The sequence below is a fragment of the Tamandua tetradactyla genome, chromosome 1 (assembly GCF_023851605.1).
Source record: "Tamandua tetradactyla isolate mTamTet1 chromosome 1, mTamTet1.pri, whole genome shotgun sequence".
NCBI classification, from domain to species: domain Eukaryota; kingdom Metazoa; phylum Chordata; class Mammalia; order Pilosa; family Myrmecophagidae; genus Tamandua; species Tamandua tetradactyla.
Window position 1 is genome coordinate 115591593 of NC_135327.1, and position 21229 is coordinate 115612821.

Sequence of the window (21229 nt, forward strand, 5' to 3'; positions counted from 1 at the left end):
TTGCCATACGACCCAGCAATACCATTGCTAGGTATCTACTCAAAGGACTTAAGGGCAAAGACACAAACAGACATTTGCACACCAATGTTTATAGCAGCATTATTTACAATTGCAAAGAGATGGAAACAGCCAAAATGTCCATCAACAGAGGAATGGCTAAATAAACTGTGGTATATACATACGATGGAATATTATGCAGCTTTAAGACAAGATAAACTTATGAAGCATGTAATAACATGGATGGACCTAGAGAATATTATGCTGAGTGAGTCCAGCCAAAAACTAAAGGACAAATTATGTATGGTCCCACTGATGTGAACGGACATTCGAGAATAAACTTGAAATATGTCATTGGTAACAGAGTCCAGCAGGAGTTAGAAACAGGGTAAGATAATGGGTAATTGGGGCAGAAGGGATACAGACTGTGGAACAGGACTAGATACGAAAACTCAAAAATGGACAGCACAATAATACCTAATTGTAAAGTAATCATGTTAAAACACTGAATGAAGCTGCATCTGAGCTATAGGTTTTTTTGTTGTTGTTTTTTACTATTATTACTATTATTTCTTTTCTCTATATTAACATTTTATATCTTTTTCTGTTGTGTTGCTAGTTCCTCTAAACTGATGCAAATGTACTAAGAAACGATGATCATGCATCTATGTGATGATGTTAAGAATTACTGAGTGCATATGTAGAACGGTATGATTTCTAAATGTTGTGTTAATTTCTTTTTTTTTTCTTTCTTTCCATTAATAAAAAAAAATAAAAAAAAAAAAGACAGACAACTCAATTACAAAATGGGCAAAAGACTGGAACGCACTTCTCAGAAGAGGAAATACAAATGGCCAAAAGGCACATGAAAAGATGCTCAACTTCTCTGGCTATTAGGGAAATGCAAATGAAAATCACAATGAGAAATCTTCTCACACCCACCAGAATGGCCATTATCAATAAAACAGAAAGCGACAAGGGCTGGAGAGGATGTGAAGAAAGAGGCACACTTATCCGTTGTTGGTGAGAATGTCAAATGGTACAACTGCTGTGGAAGGCAGTTTGGCTTTTCCTTAGGAAACTAAATATAGAATTGCCATATGACTCGGCAATACCATTGTTAGGTATCTACTTGGAGGACCTGAGGGCAAGGACACAAGTGGGCATTTGCACACCAATGTTTATAGCAGCATTATTTACAATTGCAAAGAGATGGAAACAACCAAAATATCCGTCAACAGACGAATGGCTGAACAAATGAACGAAGAGCGAAATGAGACAAAATAAATTGTCAATGGCTGAGAGATTCTAAAAAGAGTTAAGAGGTTATCCTGGAGGTTATTCTTACGCATTAAACAGATATCAAGATGTTAGATATCTAGTCAAGATGTAATGGAGAGGTTGGAGGGAACTGCCTGAAAATGTAGAGCTGTGTTCCAGTGGCCATGTTTTTTGAAGATGATTGTATAATGGTATAACTTTCACAATGTGACTCTGTGATTGTGAAAACCTTGTGTCTGATGCTCCTTTTATCTACCTTATCAACAGATGAGTAAAACATATGGAATAAAAATAAATAATAGAGGGAGCAAATGTTAAACTAAATTTAGATTGAAATGCTAGCGATCAATAGCAGGGAGGGGTAATGGATATGGTATATATGAATTTTTTTCTGTTGTCTTTTTATTTCTTTTTCTGAATTGATACAAATGTTCTAAGAAATGATCATGATGATGAATATGCAACTATGTGATGATATTGTGAATTACCGATTAGATATGTAGAATGGAATGATCATAAGCTAAGAATGATTGCATTTGTTTGTTGTTATATTTTTAAATAAAAATTTTAAAATTAAAAAAAGTAACATGGGGGTGCATGAGTGGTTCAGTGGTAGAATGCTTGCCTTCTATGCAGGAGACCTGGGTTGGATTCCCAGACCATGCATCCATTTCCACCCCCCCACCCAAGTAACATGGTTACTCTTAATTCAGATTTTACATACATGACATTTAAATAACAAATATTTAAATACATTTTTCAAAAATGAAAAGCAAAAATAGTATAATTATTTTGGGTGAATCAAAAGTGTTTCAAAATTGGTATTCAGCAAACTTTTAGGAGTTGTGATCTAGTTTCATGAGCAAGAACTACAGATCCAATTAATATTTATTATTTATTTTATTTATTTATTATTTTGGGGTGTGTGTGATTCTGGGAATCAAACCCGGGTATCCCTCATGAAAGGCAGGCATTGTAACCACTAAACTATCCATGCACCCTCAATTAATATCTAATTTTACAACAGCTTAATTCCTGTAATAAATTCACTCCTTTAAGGCATACTATTTAATGATTTTCAGTATAATTACAAGTATATAACCATCACCACTAGCTAATTTTAGAAAATTATTATTACCCCCAAAAGAAATCCCTTAATTCTCCTTCAAGCTCTGGGAACCACAATTTACTTTCTGTCTGTCTGAATTTGTCTATGCCAGAAATTTAACGTAAATGTAATCATACAATATATGGCATTTCATGACTACCTTCTTTTATGCAGCATAATGTTTTCAATGTCCATCGATGTGTTTGTATATATTAGCACTTATTTCCTCTTCATCTGTTCATCAGTTGATGGATATTTTGGTTGATTAAACTATTTGGTTATTATGAATAATATTTAAGTTTTGTGTGGAGATATGTTCTTAGTTCTCATGGATATAAGTTTGAGTGGAATTATTAGGTCATATGATAACTCTATGTTTAACTTTTGAGAGCTGCGAAACCGTATTCCAGAGTGGCTGCAACATTCTACAATCCCACCAACAATGTATGATTTTTCAATTACTCTACGTCCTTTATAACATACGCAACTGTCTGCTTTTTCTGTGTCTACCTACAGAGTACGAAGTAGTATCTCACTGTAGTTTTGGTTTGCATGTCTCTAATGGCTAATGATGTTCAGAATTTTTTCATGTGTTTTTTGACATTTTTATATCTTTGTTGGAGAAATGTTTACCCAAATATTTGTTTGGGTATTTGCTTTAGGTTTTTGAAAATTTTGTATTGTAAGTGTTCTCTCTATATTCTGAATGCAAAATTCTTATCAGATATGTGGTTTGCAAACATTGTCTTCTATTTTGTGGATTGTCTTTTCATTTTCTTGATGGTGCCATTTGAAGTATAAATGTTTTAATGTTTATAAAGTCCAATTTACAAATTTTTTCCTTGGTTGTTGTATATTTGGTGTCATCTTTAAGAGCCATTGGCTAATGCAAAGCCACAAAGACTTATTCCTATGGTTTCTGCCATGAATTTTGTAATTTTAGCTCCTACATGTGGCTCAAAGATTGATTTTGTACTCCTTTGGGGGGAGGGGGGAGTAGGGTGCATTGTCTTTGATTCCAACCTGAGTCTCCTACATGAAGGTGAGCATTCTACCACTGAACCACCTGTGTATCCTGTACTTATTTTTTATATGTGCTGTGAGAAAGGGGCCTGACTTTATTTCCATGTACCATTTGTTGAAAGTAATATTTCCCCATTGAATTGTCTTGGCACTCTTGTTGAATATCAACTGATCATAAATGTAAGGGTTAATTTCTGGACTCTTCTATGCTACTCACCTACATGTTTATCCTTATGCCAGCACTAAACTGTCTTAATTGCTATGGCTTTAGCAAATTTTGAATTATGATATTTGAGTGCTTCACATTTTTACTCTTACAATACTATTTTTGATGATTTTGAGGTTTCATTTACATATGAAGTTTAGGATCAGTTTATCAATTATTCAAAAACAAAATAATTGGGACTACATTGAAGATCAATTTGGGGAATGTAGCCCTCTTAAGAATGTTTTTTTCCTAATCAACGAACATGAGATATTCCATTTATTTGCCTTCAATTTTGAATTATCCACCAATATTTTTAGTTTACATTGTACAAGTCTTGCACTTCTTTTGTTAAATTTATTCCTAAATATTTTATTCTCTGCAATACTCTTGTAAATGGAATTGTTCTTTTAATTTCATTTTTGATTGCTCCTATAAACTTTTTGAACTGATTATTAATTCTAATAATTTGTTGGTGCACTTAGGATTTTTTATATACAAGATCATTTCATCTGTGTATAGAGATAATGCTACTTCTTCCTTTCTTATCCCCATGCCTAGTTTGAAACCTATATTACAATGATGAGTAGAAGTGGTAAAATAGGACATCTGGCTTGCTCAAATTCTTAAGGTGTAAACATTCTATTTTTCACTGTAAGTATTGTGTTAACTGAAGATTGTCTTAGAAGTCTTTTCTCAGTTTGAGCAAGTTCCCTTCTATACTTTATTGAGTGTTTTATTCTAAGAAGATGTTGAATTTGGTCGAATATTTTGTCTGCATATTGAGTATATAATGTTCTCTTCATATGGTATATTGTGTTGGTTAATTTTCAGATGATACAGTGCATCAGTGAGATATGTCACTTAATCATAGTGCATAAGCCGTTTTATATATTGCTTAGTTCTGTTTGTTTGTACTTTGTTGAGAATTTTTACATTTATGTTCATAAAGGATATTGGCTTTTAGTTTTCTTTTCATATAATATCTCTGTTATCAGAGTAATACTGGTCACATATATTTTAGAACACTGTATGAAAAATTGATATGAATTATTCTTTAAATATTTTTTAGAATTGATCTGTGAAGCCATCTGGGTCTGGATTTTTATGTATGTAGGAAGGTTTTTATTAGTATTTCAATCTCTTTACTTATTATAGTCCAATGCATATGTTCTATTTCTTTTTAAATCCATTTTGATAATCTGTGCCTGTTTGAGTTTGCTAGGCTGCTTAAGCAAATATATAAAATGGATCAGGTTAAACAATGGGAATTTTTTTGCTTATGGTTATGAGGCAAAAAGAAAGTTCAAATCAAGACATCATCAAGGTGATTCTTTCTTCCTGAAAACTGGTATTCTGAGGCTGACTGCTGGCAATCCTTGGCTCTTCTGTGACATGGCAGCATCTATGGTCTCTCCCTCCTCTTCAGGATTCTGTTGCTGTCTAATTTCTGGCTGGTTCCTCTGTGGCGTTTTTTCTCTTGGATCTGAATTCACTCCCTGAGAAAATGGGGTTAATACTAAGTAAAATAGATTAAGAACCACGTGATTGAAGTGGATACACCTTACTGAAGTATCCGCATCTGAAGGTCCAACTTATAACGGGTTTACATTCACAGGAATAGATTAAATTTAAGATTTTTTTTCAGGTTATATACAGCTTCAAGTCATCATAGTGCCTTTCTATGGATCTATTCATTTTATTTATGATATGCAACTTTATGGAAAATAATTTTATATTAATTTGTAAACTTAAACAAAATTTCTACAAAGTCAATAATGATATCCCCTATTTCATTCTTGATTTTAGCAATGTGACACTTCTTTTTTGTGTCTTGCTCAATATAGAAAAGGGCCTCTCAAATTTTTAAAATATTTTTTAAAAACAAACTTCTGGTTTCATTGGTTTTCTATATATTCTTTTAGTTCTCTAATTTGTCTCCAATCTAATCTTTATTATTTCCATTTATTTGCCTACTTTGAATTGTTTGCTATTCTTTTCCTTGTTTTGTGAAGTAGAAGGCTTTTAAAATTGATTTGAGACCTTTATTCTTTTATAACATTGCCAGTTAAAGCTACAAATTTCCCTCTATGTTCTTTAGCTGCATCCCATAATTTTGGTGTGGTGTGTATCCATTTTCATTCATCTCAAAGATTTTCTAATTACTATAGGGATTTCTTTTTTCAACCATTCACTACTTTTGGACAGTGAAGTGACATACTGAAAATCTTGAAAGAAGTAGACTATAAACCAACATCCCTATGATCACTACTTTTAGTGTCTCATTTAATGTCCACATATTTGTGAAATGCCCTGATTTTCTTCTGTTATTGGTTTCCAACTTTATTTCACTGTGGTCAGAGAACATATTTTGTGTGATTTCAGGTATTTTAAATTTACAGAGGATTACTTTATGCCCTACCTATGGTCTATTAAGGAGAATACTCCATGGGCATATGATAAAAGTATTTATTCTTCTGTTGCTCAGTGACATGTTTATATATTCCTGATGTCTAATTGGTTTATACTGTTGTTCAATTCTCCTTTACCTTTCTTGATGTTCTTACTTTTTGTTATATCCATTCTTGGTTCTGAAGTTTGTAACTATTCTTGATGAGTTGTTAGACTCTCTCTCCCTGAAATTCTGTTTTTAGATTCATGTACATTATATTTCTGTTGTTATGTGTAAAGGTTATTATAATTGCTTTGCATTCCTGATAGATTGACTCTTTTTCCTTCAAAATAATCCCACTTTGCCTATTGTAAAACTTGTTACCTTAAAATCTTTTTCATCTTAGTATTGTACTTCATATCTCTTTTTGTTACAGTTTGCATGGTATATATTTCCCCTTCTTTTCTTTCAAACTGCTTTATATCTCAGAATCTAAAGTGTTCCCATTTTAGATATCACATTGTTAGAGCATGGTATTTCATCCATTCGGCAAATTCTGACTTTTGATTGGAGTATTTGGATCATTTATGTTTAATATAATTACTGATAAATTAGGATTTACATCTTCCATTCATTTTTCTAATTGCTTTATGCACATATTTTTCTTCCTCCATTGCTACATTCTTATTTTATTAGTTTTTTTTTTCTTTTTTTTAGTATAGCATTTTATTTTATTGTGGTATCTTACTGGGGGATTTCAATTAAAACCTTAACTTAAAACATATACTTCTAATTCATATCTTACTTATTTCAATAATATATGAACACTTTTCTCCACTGTAGGTCCATTTCCTTCCATCTCCTTTTTAATATTATGGTCATAAGAATTATTTCTTTATACATTATAAGCACATCAGTAGGATTTATCATTATTCTTCTATGTAGCTTTCTTTTCAAACAGATAGGATAATAAAACACCATTAATCAAATGTAAATATATTCAATATTCACATTAGCCTATGCAGTTACCTTTACCAATGTCTGTTTTTATTGTGGATTTGAATTATTTTCTAGCATCTTTCATTTCAACATGAAGGCTTTCCTTTTGTATTATTATAAGGTGAGTCTTGTAGAGATGAATGTCCTCATTTGATTTTGCTTTTCTAGGAATGTCTTTATGTTTCCTTTTTTGAAGGGTGATTTTGAAGATCATAGGGATGTTGGTTTATAGTCTCCTTCTTTCAAGATTTTCAGTATGTCACTCCACTGTCCCCTGATCTCCATAGTTTTTTATGAGAAGTTAGCTGTTAATTTTATTAAGGATCTTTATATGTGAATGCATGCATTTCTAACTGCTGTTTTCGAGATTCTCTCTTTGCTTTTGGCTTTTGACTATTTCACTGTAAGTTTATCCTACTTGTTCCTTGAAATCCTTGGATGCATGGATTAGTGTTTTTCATTAAATTTGGAATTTTCAGCCATTATTTCTTCTAATTTCTTTCTGCCCCTGGCTCTTTTTCCTCTCCTTTAGTAATCCTATTATGGATGTGTTGTCATATTTTTGATAGTGTCAAATATTCATCAGCAGCTTTGTTAATTGTGTTTTTATTCCTTTTTTCACTTTCTATTTTTCCAGCATGTATCCTCAATTGATTTATCTTAAAGTTTGCTGATTCTTCCTTTTGTCTGTTCATACATACATTTTAGTGCTGTTAGTGACTTTTAATTTCAATTTTTGTAATTTTAATGCTATAGTTTCTATTTAAAATTATTTTTTAAATTTCTATTATGTATTGATGTTTTGTACTGTATGAGATATTATTCTTGTACTTTAAATATTTAAAGATGATTTCCTTTAGTTATTTTATCACATTCATGATACCTGATTGAAAGTCTTTTTCTAGTAAATCCAACATTTGCAATTCTTTAGAGAAAGCTACTATTGACTGACTTTTTTCTGAATACAGTTTATATTTTCCTATTTCTTTTCATGTATCATAATATTTTTGTCAAAAACTGGAAGTTTAAATGTATAAAAGGCAACTCTGGAAATCAGATTCATCCCTCCCAATTTTTTGTTGTTGTTGCTATTGCTCTTTGGTGAGTGACTTTTCTTAACTAATTCTGTCATTATGTGTGACCATGGAAATCTCAGCTTGGTTAGCTTAGTGTTCAATCAGTGATTGAATAGAGACTTTCCTAAGGCCTTGATCCAATAAATCTTTCACTCTTTCCTGAGGAGTTGTGCTGACTGTGTGTCATGGTATGCCTTCAATGCTCCAGCAATTTATATTTCTGCCTTAGCCTTCTCATTAGTTTGTTAAAGCTACAGGAAAGAAGTATACTAAAAATGGAGTGGTTTTTTAAAAAGGGAATTTAATAAGTTACAAGTTTACAGTTTTAAAGCCATAAATATGTCCTAACTTAAGCATCCAGAGCAAGATATTTTGGCTCAAGGAGGGGTGATCTGGGAAGGCACATAGCTGACATCTGCTAGTCCTTATTCTTGTTTCATTGTTTCCAGCTTCTGATACCAGTGGCTTCCTCTCTAAGCATCTGTGGGCATTTACATAACTACTCTGGGACAAAATACTGTGTTTCCTCTCCTAGTTTAGCATATTCCAGGGCTAGAGATTTCTTCTCTCCAGGTTCTGGCTATTTCTGTGAGTCTTTGCTTAGCACCTGGGCTATTTCTCTCTAGATCTTCAAACCTCTGTACCAGCTCTGCTGTTTCTCCAGAATGTTTCCTCTTTAAAAGGACTCCAGTAAATCAATCAAGACCCAACTTCAATAGGTGGAGTTCATCTCCATCTAATCAAAATGTCACGCTCACAATTGGGCATGACACATCTGTGTGTAGATAATCTAACCAAAAAAGTTTTCCCCCTAAAAGATGAATCAGAATTGAAAGAAACAGCTGCCCCCAAAAGCTTGGATCAGGATTAAGACATGGCTTTTCTGGGGTATATTATAGATTCAAACAAGCACATCTTCACTTCCTGTTTTTGTAGCATATCAAAGTCAGCCAGAAATGAGAGATTAGATTCTTCTCAAATTTTTTTTTTTGACATACTAATAGCCCTACATATGTGTGGGTCCTTCCACATTTCAAGAACATATCACAGGCTTGGAAAGTTGCCTATGAACGTCTCATCACAAAATTTTCCTTTCTAAGTTTTGGTTAACTTTTTGTTTTCCCCAACTGGTATTGCAAATTCATGTATCTACAAATTTAAACAATTTCCACAGATGTTTTCTTTTCTTTTTTTTTTTCTTTTTCCTTTTTCCAATAATCTTGTGGATAGTATTGTTCTCACAAAATGATCTCTGAGTAATGAGAAATAAAGACAAACCCATGGTTTTTCTAGGCAACTGCTAAACAGGTCAAATAGTGATAACATATCAGGTATGGGATCTCTAATCCCATTCTGTGTCTCCAGTGGTTGCTAGGCTACCTGTTCAGACCTACTATTGTTATGAAGCTGCTGTTTTTCTAGATTATCATGAAGTAGATAAGAGGGTGATGAGAACAGGGCAAGTTAAAACACCACATAGTTCACTTTTCTTTCTGATATTCTGTTGTTCCTTGAATAAACACTCCTTGGACTTTGTTAGCATTCATTAAACTTCCAGACTTCTGAAAAAGTTTCTTTTAACAAATTTTGTTAGTGCTCTTGTCTCTTTTATGGAGGAGCATATTTTGGAAGTCATTACTCTCACCTTCTGAAAGTGCTTCTACCATATAAATTCTTTAGTTTTTTTTTTTATTACAACTTGTTGGTTTACAGAAGCATCATGCAGGATGCACAAAGTTCCCATATACTCCCTCTCAAATGTAATTTACCAAATTATTAATACTTTATTTGGTTAGTGTAGTAGTATTAAAAATATTATTATGATTATGTTGTTAACATTAGTGCAATATTAACATTGTGCTGTACTGTTCTATGTCTTTGTGGGTAGGTGGAAATATATTCAATCTAAAGTTTCTCCTCAGTATTTTGATTAATGCTTTCATTTCTGTTATTTATATAAAAACAAACTCTTAATTCAATAGACAGCAAACTGTGTTCCTTTGTTAAAATTATAATATGGAGTCCAAATGGAATGGTTAAGAAACACATGTAACCTATGAATAATACCAATTTCAGGACCCTTACCACTGCTATAGTTTTATGTATAAATTTTGGTACTAATATAATTTAAAATTCTTTAGAGTTAGGAAACTCCTTTAGAGCTAGTAAAAAACAATTAATGTAATAATGCATGCCATTTGTTGAACATTTAAAATTTAATCATTTGAGGGGGTGAAAAAGATGGAATTTACTGAGCATACAAGATGCTATTTCATGTCTATTTGAGATTTATGGCAATTATTTTAAAACAACAATAGTCAGTATATTTCTAAGGTTTTGGCCAGTTTATGGCAGCTGCATGGGTGCATATATCAAGCAGATTAAGCCAAGGAGTATGAGAGAGGAAGACTAAGGCAAGGGGATTGAAGCTGGATACAAAGAAGTATATATAATAGTGGATTATAACTAGGTAAGGAAGGGTGTGAGGAGAGAAAGGAGTGATGATTAATGAAAATGCAGTAGTTAGTGCGTTGGAAATTATGATACAAATGAAAAATTGGGTTGGAAATTTCTGAAGAAAGAAGGAAAGCCAATTTGGAAATGTCATTTGTAATAAAGAAGTCAACAATCCCCCAACTCGGCCTTAATGGCAAAGATTGCATTCAAGAAGAAACCTTGGGAAAGTTTGTAAGAGTGTATAGAAGATGGAAATTGGGTCTAATTAGTGGATGGCCAAAGCCCCAGTGGTCTTGAAGGTGGAAATGATGACAATCGTAATCATGTCTTTGATGATGATGATGATGATGATTGACATGGGAGGCTAGGATTTCTGGTGGATCTGGCAGTATAGAAAAAGAAATAAGAGATGTGATAACAGAGAAAAAACTCTTTGATGTTATTAAAGGTATACTAAGGTGGGGGTGGGAGAGATTGTGGGAAGATGGAAGTTTACAGAGTGCCAGGTCTCAGTCATTTCACCAAAACAACTATTAAACAGGCAGGAACTGTCTGAAAGAGATATTTTGAAACATTGGAGGCCAGAATAACATTTTATAGTATCCAGGAAAAAGTTGGAGGAAGAAATTGATAAATTATATGGTAAATACCAGTAAAGCTCTCTCTGTGGGTGGCTACTAGCACCAGTCCCCTACTCTCGTAGCAGACCACTGTGGGGTCCAACCCCTGACTAGTTCAGTGGTGACAGAAAATGATTTAAATATCTTCTTCCCTAAGGCCAGGGTGGGACAAGGCATATTACTCATCATGGTTTTAGATTAGTGCATTCAGATAGCTGGGGGTCCAGTTTTGAGAATGAACTTTGTTTCAACTCACCACAGACAGGGGCACTTGTGGTGAAGGTTTAACAGGACTATACATCCTCAGGATGATGGGGGACAGTAGCTGAAGGGCTATATATTCTGGACAGGGTAGGAAAACTAAGCTTTGGGGAGCCATCAGAGAAGCTTTGTGCACCCTTTTTGTTCCCCTCCCAAGGACAATATGAAATGGTCTGCACCCCATTTGTGGACCCTTGCCCTGTTTCATCTGAGAAAGACTGATTTGGGAAAGTCCTCTCCTGCTTGCCCCTCCTCCCAGAATGGACCTTCCTGGCAAAAGTAGCTTGGGACAATGAAAGGAGTGGAAGAAACTATACAGGCAAATAGCCTTGGACAGAGGCTTGCTGGCTTCAAACACTCTTGAGAGGGAGGTCTATCTTCTGGAAAACCAAACTCCCATAAACAAGGGGACTCCAAAACAACGACAAACAGAATCGCAGAGAAAGACGCAGGCCCAGAAAACAGGGGAAGCCATTCGTGCTTCATTCTCCTCAGGCCTACCTACTTGACCGAAGGGCAGAAGCTCAAGAAAATCTCTGTCTTATCATCTGGTTATAAAATTTAAAGCAGACATCTCAAGGAATAAATTCAAGAGTTAACATTTCAAAATATTAAAGTGTATGAGGTACAATAAGAGTAAAGATGAACAGAGAAAGAGGAAATCATGGCCCATCCAAAGGAAGAAGATAAAAATCCAGAAAACATAAGTGAAGAAAACCATAATATGGACATGACAAGGAAAGACTTGTAAATATGGCCAAAGAGATAAAGGAATACACAGAGAGACTAGCAAAAGATGTCAGGAAAACAATGAGTGAGCAATATGAGAAAATTAGTAAAGAGATAGGAATTTTAGAAAGGAACCAAACAGAATTATTGGAATTGGAAATGGTAATAACTGAAGTGAAAAATTGCCAAGGGAGTCTCAAGAAAAGACTGGCATGAGCAGAAGAAAGACTGAGAGAACTCGAAGGCAAGGCATTTGAAATCCCTCAGGCTGAGGAACAAAGAGAAAAAAGAATCACCAAAAGCAAAGATACCCTAAGGCATATCTGGGAAACCATCAAATATACCAATGTGTGTATTATGGGAGTCCCAGAAGGAGAAGAAAGAGTGAAAGGGGCAGATGGAATATTCAAAGTAATAATGGCAAGAGAGCTTCCAAAACATAGCAAAAGATGTGAATATGCACATCTAAGGAAACCTCGAGAACACCAGACAGGATAAACATGAAGAAAATACACCCTATCATCTATTTTTCACATTATTGAGTACAGAGGACAAAGAGAGAATTCTGAAAGCTGCAAAAAAAAAAAAGCAATATTTTATGTAAAAGGGCATCTAAATTAAATTGAGTGCTGATTTCTCATCAGAAACAAGAAAGCAGTAGATTGAAATATTTGATATTCTGAAAGAAAACAACTGCCAGCCAATAACGTTATATCTGATGAAGCTTACTTTAAGAAAAACTGAGGGAAAGATTAAGACATTCTCAGATAAACAAAAGCTGAAGAAGTTCATCACCATTAGACCTTTGCTACAAGCAATGCTAAAGGAAGTTCTTCAGACTGAAAGAAAAGGACATAAGACAGTGTTTGAAAGTGGCATGAAGAATAAAGACCTATGGTAAAGGTAACCATTTGGATAATATAAATGCCAGTTTTATTGCAGTGTATTGTTTGGCATGTAACTCCACATCTTACTTCCTACAGGTGCCAAAATGCAAATGCATGAAAATAATTATGAACCTGTAGTTTTGGATATACAGCACACAAAGACACAAGTCATAACAGATAATAAAAAATGTAGAAGGTGTAAAGAGGTATAGGAAAAGTATATGTGCATGTTATAGAAGTTAAATTGGGATGAAACAAAATTTGACTGTTATATATTTAGGTTGTTAAGCTTTAACCCCATGTTAACCACAAGGAATATAGTTGGAAAAAAAAAACACAGAAATGAGAAGGTGCTCAATATGGAACAATACCAAAAAAAATTATACAAATAAGCATAAACAGAAGTGAGGGACAAAAAAAGCATAAGAGTTAGAAAGACTAAATGGTAAAATGGCAGCAGAAAGTCCTGTATTATCAGGAGTGATGTTAAATGTAAATGGATTAAACTCTTCAGTCGAAAGGAGTACACAGGCAGAATGAATTAGAAAGCATGACCCCACTACATGATCTCTGTAGGAGACACACCTTTAAATCAAATATACATGTAGGATGAAAGTAAATAGATGAAAAAAAAAAAATACCATGCAAATATTAACCAAAAGAGAGCTGACATAGGTAAACTACCATCAGGTAAAATAGGCTTAAATTAAAAAACAGTTACAAGGAACAAATATGGTCATTGTACACTGATAAAGGGAACAATTCAATAAGAAGGTGCAATAATTATAAATATATATGCACTCAACATCAGAGCACCAAAATATATCAAGTAAATACTAAAATATTTGAAGGGAAAAATTGATTGTACTACATTTAACATTGAGAGACTTTAACATGTTACTTTCATACAGAATAGGACATTTGGTCAGAAGATCAATAAGGAAATACAATACTTGAATAATTACCTAAACCAACTGGACCTAATAGACATATATATATATATATATATATAATACTTCATCCAACAAAAGTAGAATATACATTCATGTTGAATGCACACAGATCATTCTCCAGGGTATACAAAATGATAGGTCACAAAATATGTCTCAATATGTTATAAAATATTGAAATCATGAAAGGTGTATTCTCAGAACTTGATGGGATGAAGCTAGAAATCAATAACAAGAAAAATGGAAAATTCACAAATGTGGAAATTAAACAACATGTCCTTACACAATCAGTGGGTTAAGAAGAAATCCAGAGTGAAATTGAAAATATCTTGAAGCATGGGAAGATGAAAATTCAACATACCAAAACTTATGGGATATGGCATAGGTAGGGCTGAGAGGCAAATTTATAGCTCTAAATGCTACATTGAAAAAGAAGAAAGACTTTAAATCAGAGGCCTTAGAAAGCAATCAGAAGGAAGACAATAATAAAGATCAGAGTAGATATAATCAAAATAGAAAACCAATAAAAAAGCAAAAATAAGGACAAACAATAGAGAATTCATAAAACCAAAGTCTGTTTTTTTGAAAAGATGAATAAAATCAACAAACCTTTAGCTAGGCTGACAAAGGAAAAAAGAGAGGAAACAAATAACAAAAATCAGAATTGGAAAGGGGGACATTACTACTGACCCCACTGAAATAAAAAGAACTATGAGGATATTATGAATAATTGTATCCCAATAAGTTAAATGATGTAGATGAAATGGATCCATTCTTGGAAACACCCATACTAGATAAATTGACTTGAGCAGAAATAGAATATCTCAACAACCTAATTACAAATAAAGAAATTGTATAAGTAATCAAAAACATCCCAATAAAGAAAAGTCCAAGATCAGGTAGCTTCATAGTGGAATTCTACCATACATTTCAAGAAGATTTAACCCCAATTCTATTCAAACTCTCACAAAAAATTGAAGAGGAGGGATATTCCCTAATTCATTCTATGAATCAACATCATTCTTATATCAAAGCCAAATAAAGATACCCTAAGAAAATTACAGACCAATATCTCTCATGGATATAGATGCAAAAACTCTTGACAAATTACTACCAAACTGAATCCAACAGCACAATGAAAGAATTATACACCATGATCAAGTGGGATTTATCCCTGGTATGTGAGATTGTTTCAATGTAAAAAAAAATCAATTAATGTAGTAAAGTATATTAACATAATGAAGGAAAAGAATAACAAATGATCATGTCAACTGATGCAGGAAAAAAATTTGAGAATTTCCAACAACTGTTCTTGATAAAAATACTTAGAGCACTGGGAATAGAGGGAAACTCTTTTGGCATTATAAGTACGTATATGAACAGTCCTTAGCTAACCTTTTACTTAATAGTGAAAGACTGAAAGCTTTCCCTCTAAGATCAGGAATAGGGTTACCCACTGTCACCACTGTTATTCAACATTGTACTGGACGTTCTTGACAATGCAAATAGGCAAGAAAAATAAAAAGAAATTCAAGTTGGAAAAGAAGTACATTTTTTTTCAGATGCTATGCTCTTATATACACAAATCCTGAAAAATCTGCAACGAAGTTCCTAGACCTAATAAATGAATTCAGCAAAGCAACAGAGTCCAAGATCAACACCCCAAATAAGTAGTTTTTATTAATACAAGCAATGAACAATTGGACAAAGGAATCAAGAAAAAATTCCATTCAAATTGGCAACTAAAAGAATCAACTATCAAGGAATAACTCTAACCAAGGATACAAAGGACTTGTACACAGAAAACAATAAAGCAGTGCTAAAAGAAATCAAAGATCTAAATAAATGCTAGAACACTCCATTGTTTGTGGTTTGGAAGACTAAATATCATTAAGATGTCAATCCAACATAAAGCATATTATAGATTGATTGCAATACCAGTGAAAATTCAAACGGCTTTCTTTACATAAATGGAGAAGTCAATCACCAGATTTCTATGGAAGGTTATGGGGCACTGTATAGCTACAGTCATCTTGAAAAATTATAAGGAAGTTGGAGGACTCATAAATTCCTGGTCTTAAAACTTATGACAAAGCATACAGCAATCAAAACAGCATGGTGCTTGCAAAAGGGCACACACATAAACCAATGGAATCAAATTGAGAGCTAAGAAATCACCCTCACAGTTACGGCCAATTGATTTTTGACAAGGGGACAAAGCACTCAATTAAGAAAGAATATCTTCAACAAATGATGTTGGAGAAAATGAACTTTCACCTGAAAAAAAAAGAAAAAGTAGGAACTCTTTCTCACAACATATACAAAAGTAAACTCATAAACTTTACACCCAAAGCACAAGCAACAAAAGAAAGCAGAGAAAATGGTACCTCATCAAAATTAAAAACTTTTGGTTCCTAAAAGGTCTTCATCATGAAAGTAAAACTGCAACCTACACAATCGAAGAAAATATTTGGAAACCATATATCCAATAAAGGATTAATACTAAAGAATATATAAAGACATCCTTCAACTTAACAACAAAAGTTTGGACAGACCAATTTAAAAAATGGGCAAAATCTTGAATAGACATCTCTCGAACACAGATATATAATTGGCCAGAAAGCACATAAAAAGGTGCTCAACATCATTAGACATCAAGGAAATGAAAATCAAAATAAAAATGGGATACCATTGCACCCTCATTAGGATGGCTGCTATGAAAATTCAGATAATCACAAGTGTTTATGAGGATGTGAAGAATTAGGAACACATTCATTGCTGGTGGGAATGTAAAAAGTTGCAGCTACTGTGGAAGACTGTAAGTTTCTCAGAAAGTTAGGTATAGAACTACCATGTGATCTGGCAATTCCACTACTAGGTATATATAAAAAGTGATTGAAAGCAGGGACTCAAATAGTTATTTGTTCATAGTGGCATTATTCACAATTATCAAAAGATAGAAGCAACCCAAGGGCCCATCAGCCAAAGAATGGCTAAAAATTTGTGGTTTATAACGTACAATGGAATAATATTCAGCTGTAAAAAGGAATGAAGTCCTGATGCATCCACCAACACAGATAAACCTTGAAGACATAAAGTTTAGTGAAGTAAGTGAGACACTTAAGGACAATTATTGTATGATAACACTGATTTGAAGCAACTGGAATAAGCAAAATCATAGAGTCAATTTAGAATTTAGATTACCAGGGAACAGGGTATGGAAAAGGGAATGAGAAGTTAGGGATTAAAATGTGCAGGATTCCTATTTGGAATGATAGAAATGTTTTGGCATTGAATGGTGCTGATGGTAGCACAGCATTCTGAATATAAATAACTTCACTGAAATATATATCTAAACATGACTAAAAGAGGAAATGTTAAATTGCATATATGGTAACAGAATAAACTTTTTTTTTAAGTCTCAGTAATTATATCACACAAACAGTGATCCCTAAGTTATACCATGTATACTATAGTTAATAGTACAATTATAAAAATGTACTATCATCAAGTATAATAAATATTCCACACCAAATGCCAGGTGTTAACAACAGGGTGGTATATGAGAAACCTGTATTATAGCCATTATTCTTCTGTAAACCTACAACTCCTTCAATAAAGAAAAAAGTATACTGGGATGAGTTCAAGTCAAAAGAGTTGGGGTGCCTACTACATCTATTGAAGTATGCAGTGAAAGCCAGGACAGAGATCAGACAAAAGCTTTCCTTTTACTGATTTGATCTACAATCTTTAAACAAACATCGAGAGAGGACTACAGCTTTTAATCTAAGATCTCATTTAAAATCCATTCATGGCTTTTTAAGATAAACTTTTAATTATTCCTTTTTGCTGAAAAATAAGTTATAACATCTTGCCCGTGTGTAACAAGCTTTGGGTGGCAAGTCTGGGATTCAAACTCTCATCTTTGTCTCCAGAACCTTGAACCATCAGGCAAACTGTTTCTCCTCTGATCTCTTCTTTGACCTGCAGAGCATTCCTGGTCAGTACGTTAGGTAGATATGACTATTATGACACCATTTTCCAAATGTAGAAATTGAGTCTTAGTTAAAACTATATCAATTTCTTAACCATACAGCCAGTAAGTGATCCAGCAAGAACTTGAATACATGGCCCAAGACCTGCAGGATAAAGTGAGGCTATTAAGATTCTATACCAATAATATCTTATGTGAAGACCTTGCATTGATTTTTCGGATAAAATGCTGCTTGTTTTATTGGATTAGAAACAGTCCATGTATTTAAGCCTCTAGTTCAAAGTGAAAAGTAGGAAACTGTCTACTAGGAAATACTTTTGTCTTGCAACAGAATAGAGAAAAAGTGATTGAATGAGAAGCGCCAATAGATTCAACGGGGTTCAACTGAGTGTAAAAGTGCTGTAGCAACTGAATGTGTTTTATATATTATAGCATTTTAAGATGTTCATGATATTACAAGTAAATGATTTAACTACTTTCAGCTGTCCTGTAAGTTGTTTATACACTGATTTTGCTTTTCAGTTGAGCATAATAAAGTTCTCAATATAGCTCTTTCAATGGCGACAGCAGTGCTGACTCTTCAGTACGAGACGGCTCAGTCACACAGGATATCTTCACATCCAAGCAAAGCAGAAAATGAAAATTAAAAAAAAAAGGAATGAAAGGCGATGCAGCCGCCACTTCATATGTCTTCAGTTTCATTTTTGTTAGACAAAGGCGCTGAGTTTTTGAAAAGTTGGATACTTTTAACCGAATTCCTTTTAGTGTCCCTATGACTTCTGTTTTCAGTAATTCTAGATAAAAGACTGTTTTTCAATTTAGCAGTTTCTTTTTATAGTTATGACTTACAAACTAATCCTGATATTGTCAGATTTTGATGTGTACCAGTTGGAAAAGAAAAAGCAACACTATCAATGGCTCTCTACCAATGAATTATTGTCCTTGTGAGTGTGTAAGAACACCTGTATCAATGTCACAGTTTGATCACTAACTATGTATTCTTGTCTTAGGGAAATGTATAAGATAATAAGTCAATGTGTAGTGAAAGAAGGACCTAAGTCAAGAGTTAGATCATCTAGGAACTTACTCTGACGTGGTCAGGTAATGGCCCTATGATTACAGTGAAGTTGCCTCATCTTTCTGGGATTAGCTTTCAAAATTAGTCAAATAACTCCATTTTATAGGTAGAAATGAGTTAAACAGACATCATGAAGACTAAAAAATAAGTTATGTATGAATAAAATGCTTTGAATTAAACCTTTGTTATAATAAACAATTTTTTAAAGAGTTCATATAAGTTGAATTCAATTTATATTTTATCTCCCAATTCTCAAGAATCCAACAAACCAATCTAGGAGAGTAGGAGAGTGAGTCATCTGTTAATTCTGTTGTTCCATGGCTCCTTAATTCTTCTGGGCAGCCAAATGATAATGATTAAGGGCAAAATGTAATCCCTTAGATATCCAAGATAATTGCAGCTATGAGATTAGGTACTATCCTAAGCAGATTCAAAGGGAAGATAGTATGCAGTTTCAGTAAGGTTTGGATGCCTATTGACAATGGGAATCAGCAAAACTTTCTCATTCTGCTTAAATATATTTTCCTATAGGAAGCAGAACAGATTCTTTATTTGACGATATACTTTTTATTTATATGTTTTTAATTAGTAATGATTGGCCATAATATTAAACAGTGGTTCCTTAAGTGTGTGTGTATTAAGCATATGTTTAAAGTATCAGAGGTTTACTGTACAAAAAAATATATGACAATAAATGCATGTTTATTATAAACCAAAATCTTATGCCAAGTATGTATTTCAATAATATGTAAAATTGAACTTTACTTGATATAGAAATTATATATTAGAAAATATGAAATGGATGGCTCGTTAACCCAAAATCAATTGTAAATAAAAATCATTTAAAACTGAAAGATAATACATTTAAAAGTTTTCATTTTTAAAATATAGCTTTACAACACACAAAATAGGAATTGCTTTATCTGATAGTCTTGTCCTTCATTTCATTGCAAGTAGTTCACACAGAAATATTTGTGTGTGTTTTCTGTTGATACTGGTGGAATTATTAAGAGTGTGCCCAAAATCGGTGGGCCGCGGTGGCTCAGCGGGCAAGAGTGCTTGCCTGCCATGCCGGAGGACCCCGGTTCGATTCCCGGCCCCAGCCCATGTAAGAAACAAACAAACAAACAAAAAATAATAAAATAAGAGTGTGCCCAAAATCATCTTCAAATTAGGCATTAGGGTACTTATTACTTCATTTAAGCTCATTTCCTCTTTTAAAAATGTATATGGTATTCAGGAGTTGTAACTGCTATTTCTAAATTCTGAGATACTGAATCGTTTGTATATAACAAGGTCATTCCCAGAAACTTTGGACACCTGAAACTTGGAGTTAGAGGTCTGAAGCTATCCCTAACAGGAACTGTTCAAAAAGTTGAAAAAGGAATCAGACCTCAGCTAGAGATATGAATGAAGCTGATCTGGATAGGACTAAGGTAAATCATAATACAGGGTAAAGGATGATATTGTCCATATTTTAAAACTTCCACTTCTATGTTAGAGCAAAGGGAGAGATGTTTATTTGGTACAAAACTTATATTTTGGGTAGTGCATTTCCAAATTTAACTTGTACGGTCATTTTAGTTGACGATCGTAAGTACATGGAATCTTGAATAAAGTATGAGATCTTGTTGGTTTGTCCAGGTTAGTGTGATGCCCCAATATATAATGAGTAATTTGGGCAGTGAATATACATGTATTTGCAAAACTCCCTTGGGGGACTAAGAAGAAAGGAAGAAATACCCAACTTCCCCATTTAGAGATTTCCTGATAATATGGCAAGCAGTGGGGGCAACCAAATTAATAGGCTGAGCCTTCAATCTTGGGGTTTGCCCCTATGAAAGTTATTTCTGCAAAGAATGGGCTAACCTACTTAAAATTAGGCCTAAGAGTCACCCCCAGAGAAGCTCTTTTTTTGCTCAAATGTGGCCTCTTTCTCTCTAAGCCAACACAGCAAGTGAACTCACTGCCCTCCTCCTCTGAATGGGACATGACTCCCAGGGGTGTAAACCTCGCTGGCAACATGGGACAGAAATCCCAGGATGGGATGGAACCTGGCATTAAGGGATTGAGAAAACCTTCTTGACCAAAAGAGGGAAGAGAGAAATGAGACAAAATAAAGTGTCAGTGGCTGAGAGATTTCAAACAGAATTCAGAGGTTATTCTGGGGGT

The 21229-nt window shown here is 33.7% G+C and overlaps 1 non-coding gene across 1 annotated transcript; it reads left to right on the plus strand.

The window, feature by feature from the left end:
• The first annotated feature begins 1873 nt into the window (after positions 1-1873).
• TRNAR-UCU (transfer RNA arginine (anticodon UCU)) lies at positions 1874-1944 on the plus strand. The gene has a single exon. It is a non-coding gene; the product is annotated as a tRNA-Arg (tRNA).
• The last annotated feature ends 19285 nt before the right edge of the window (positions 1945-21229 follow it).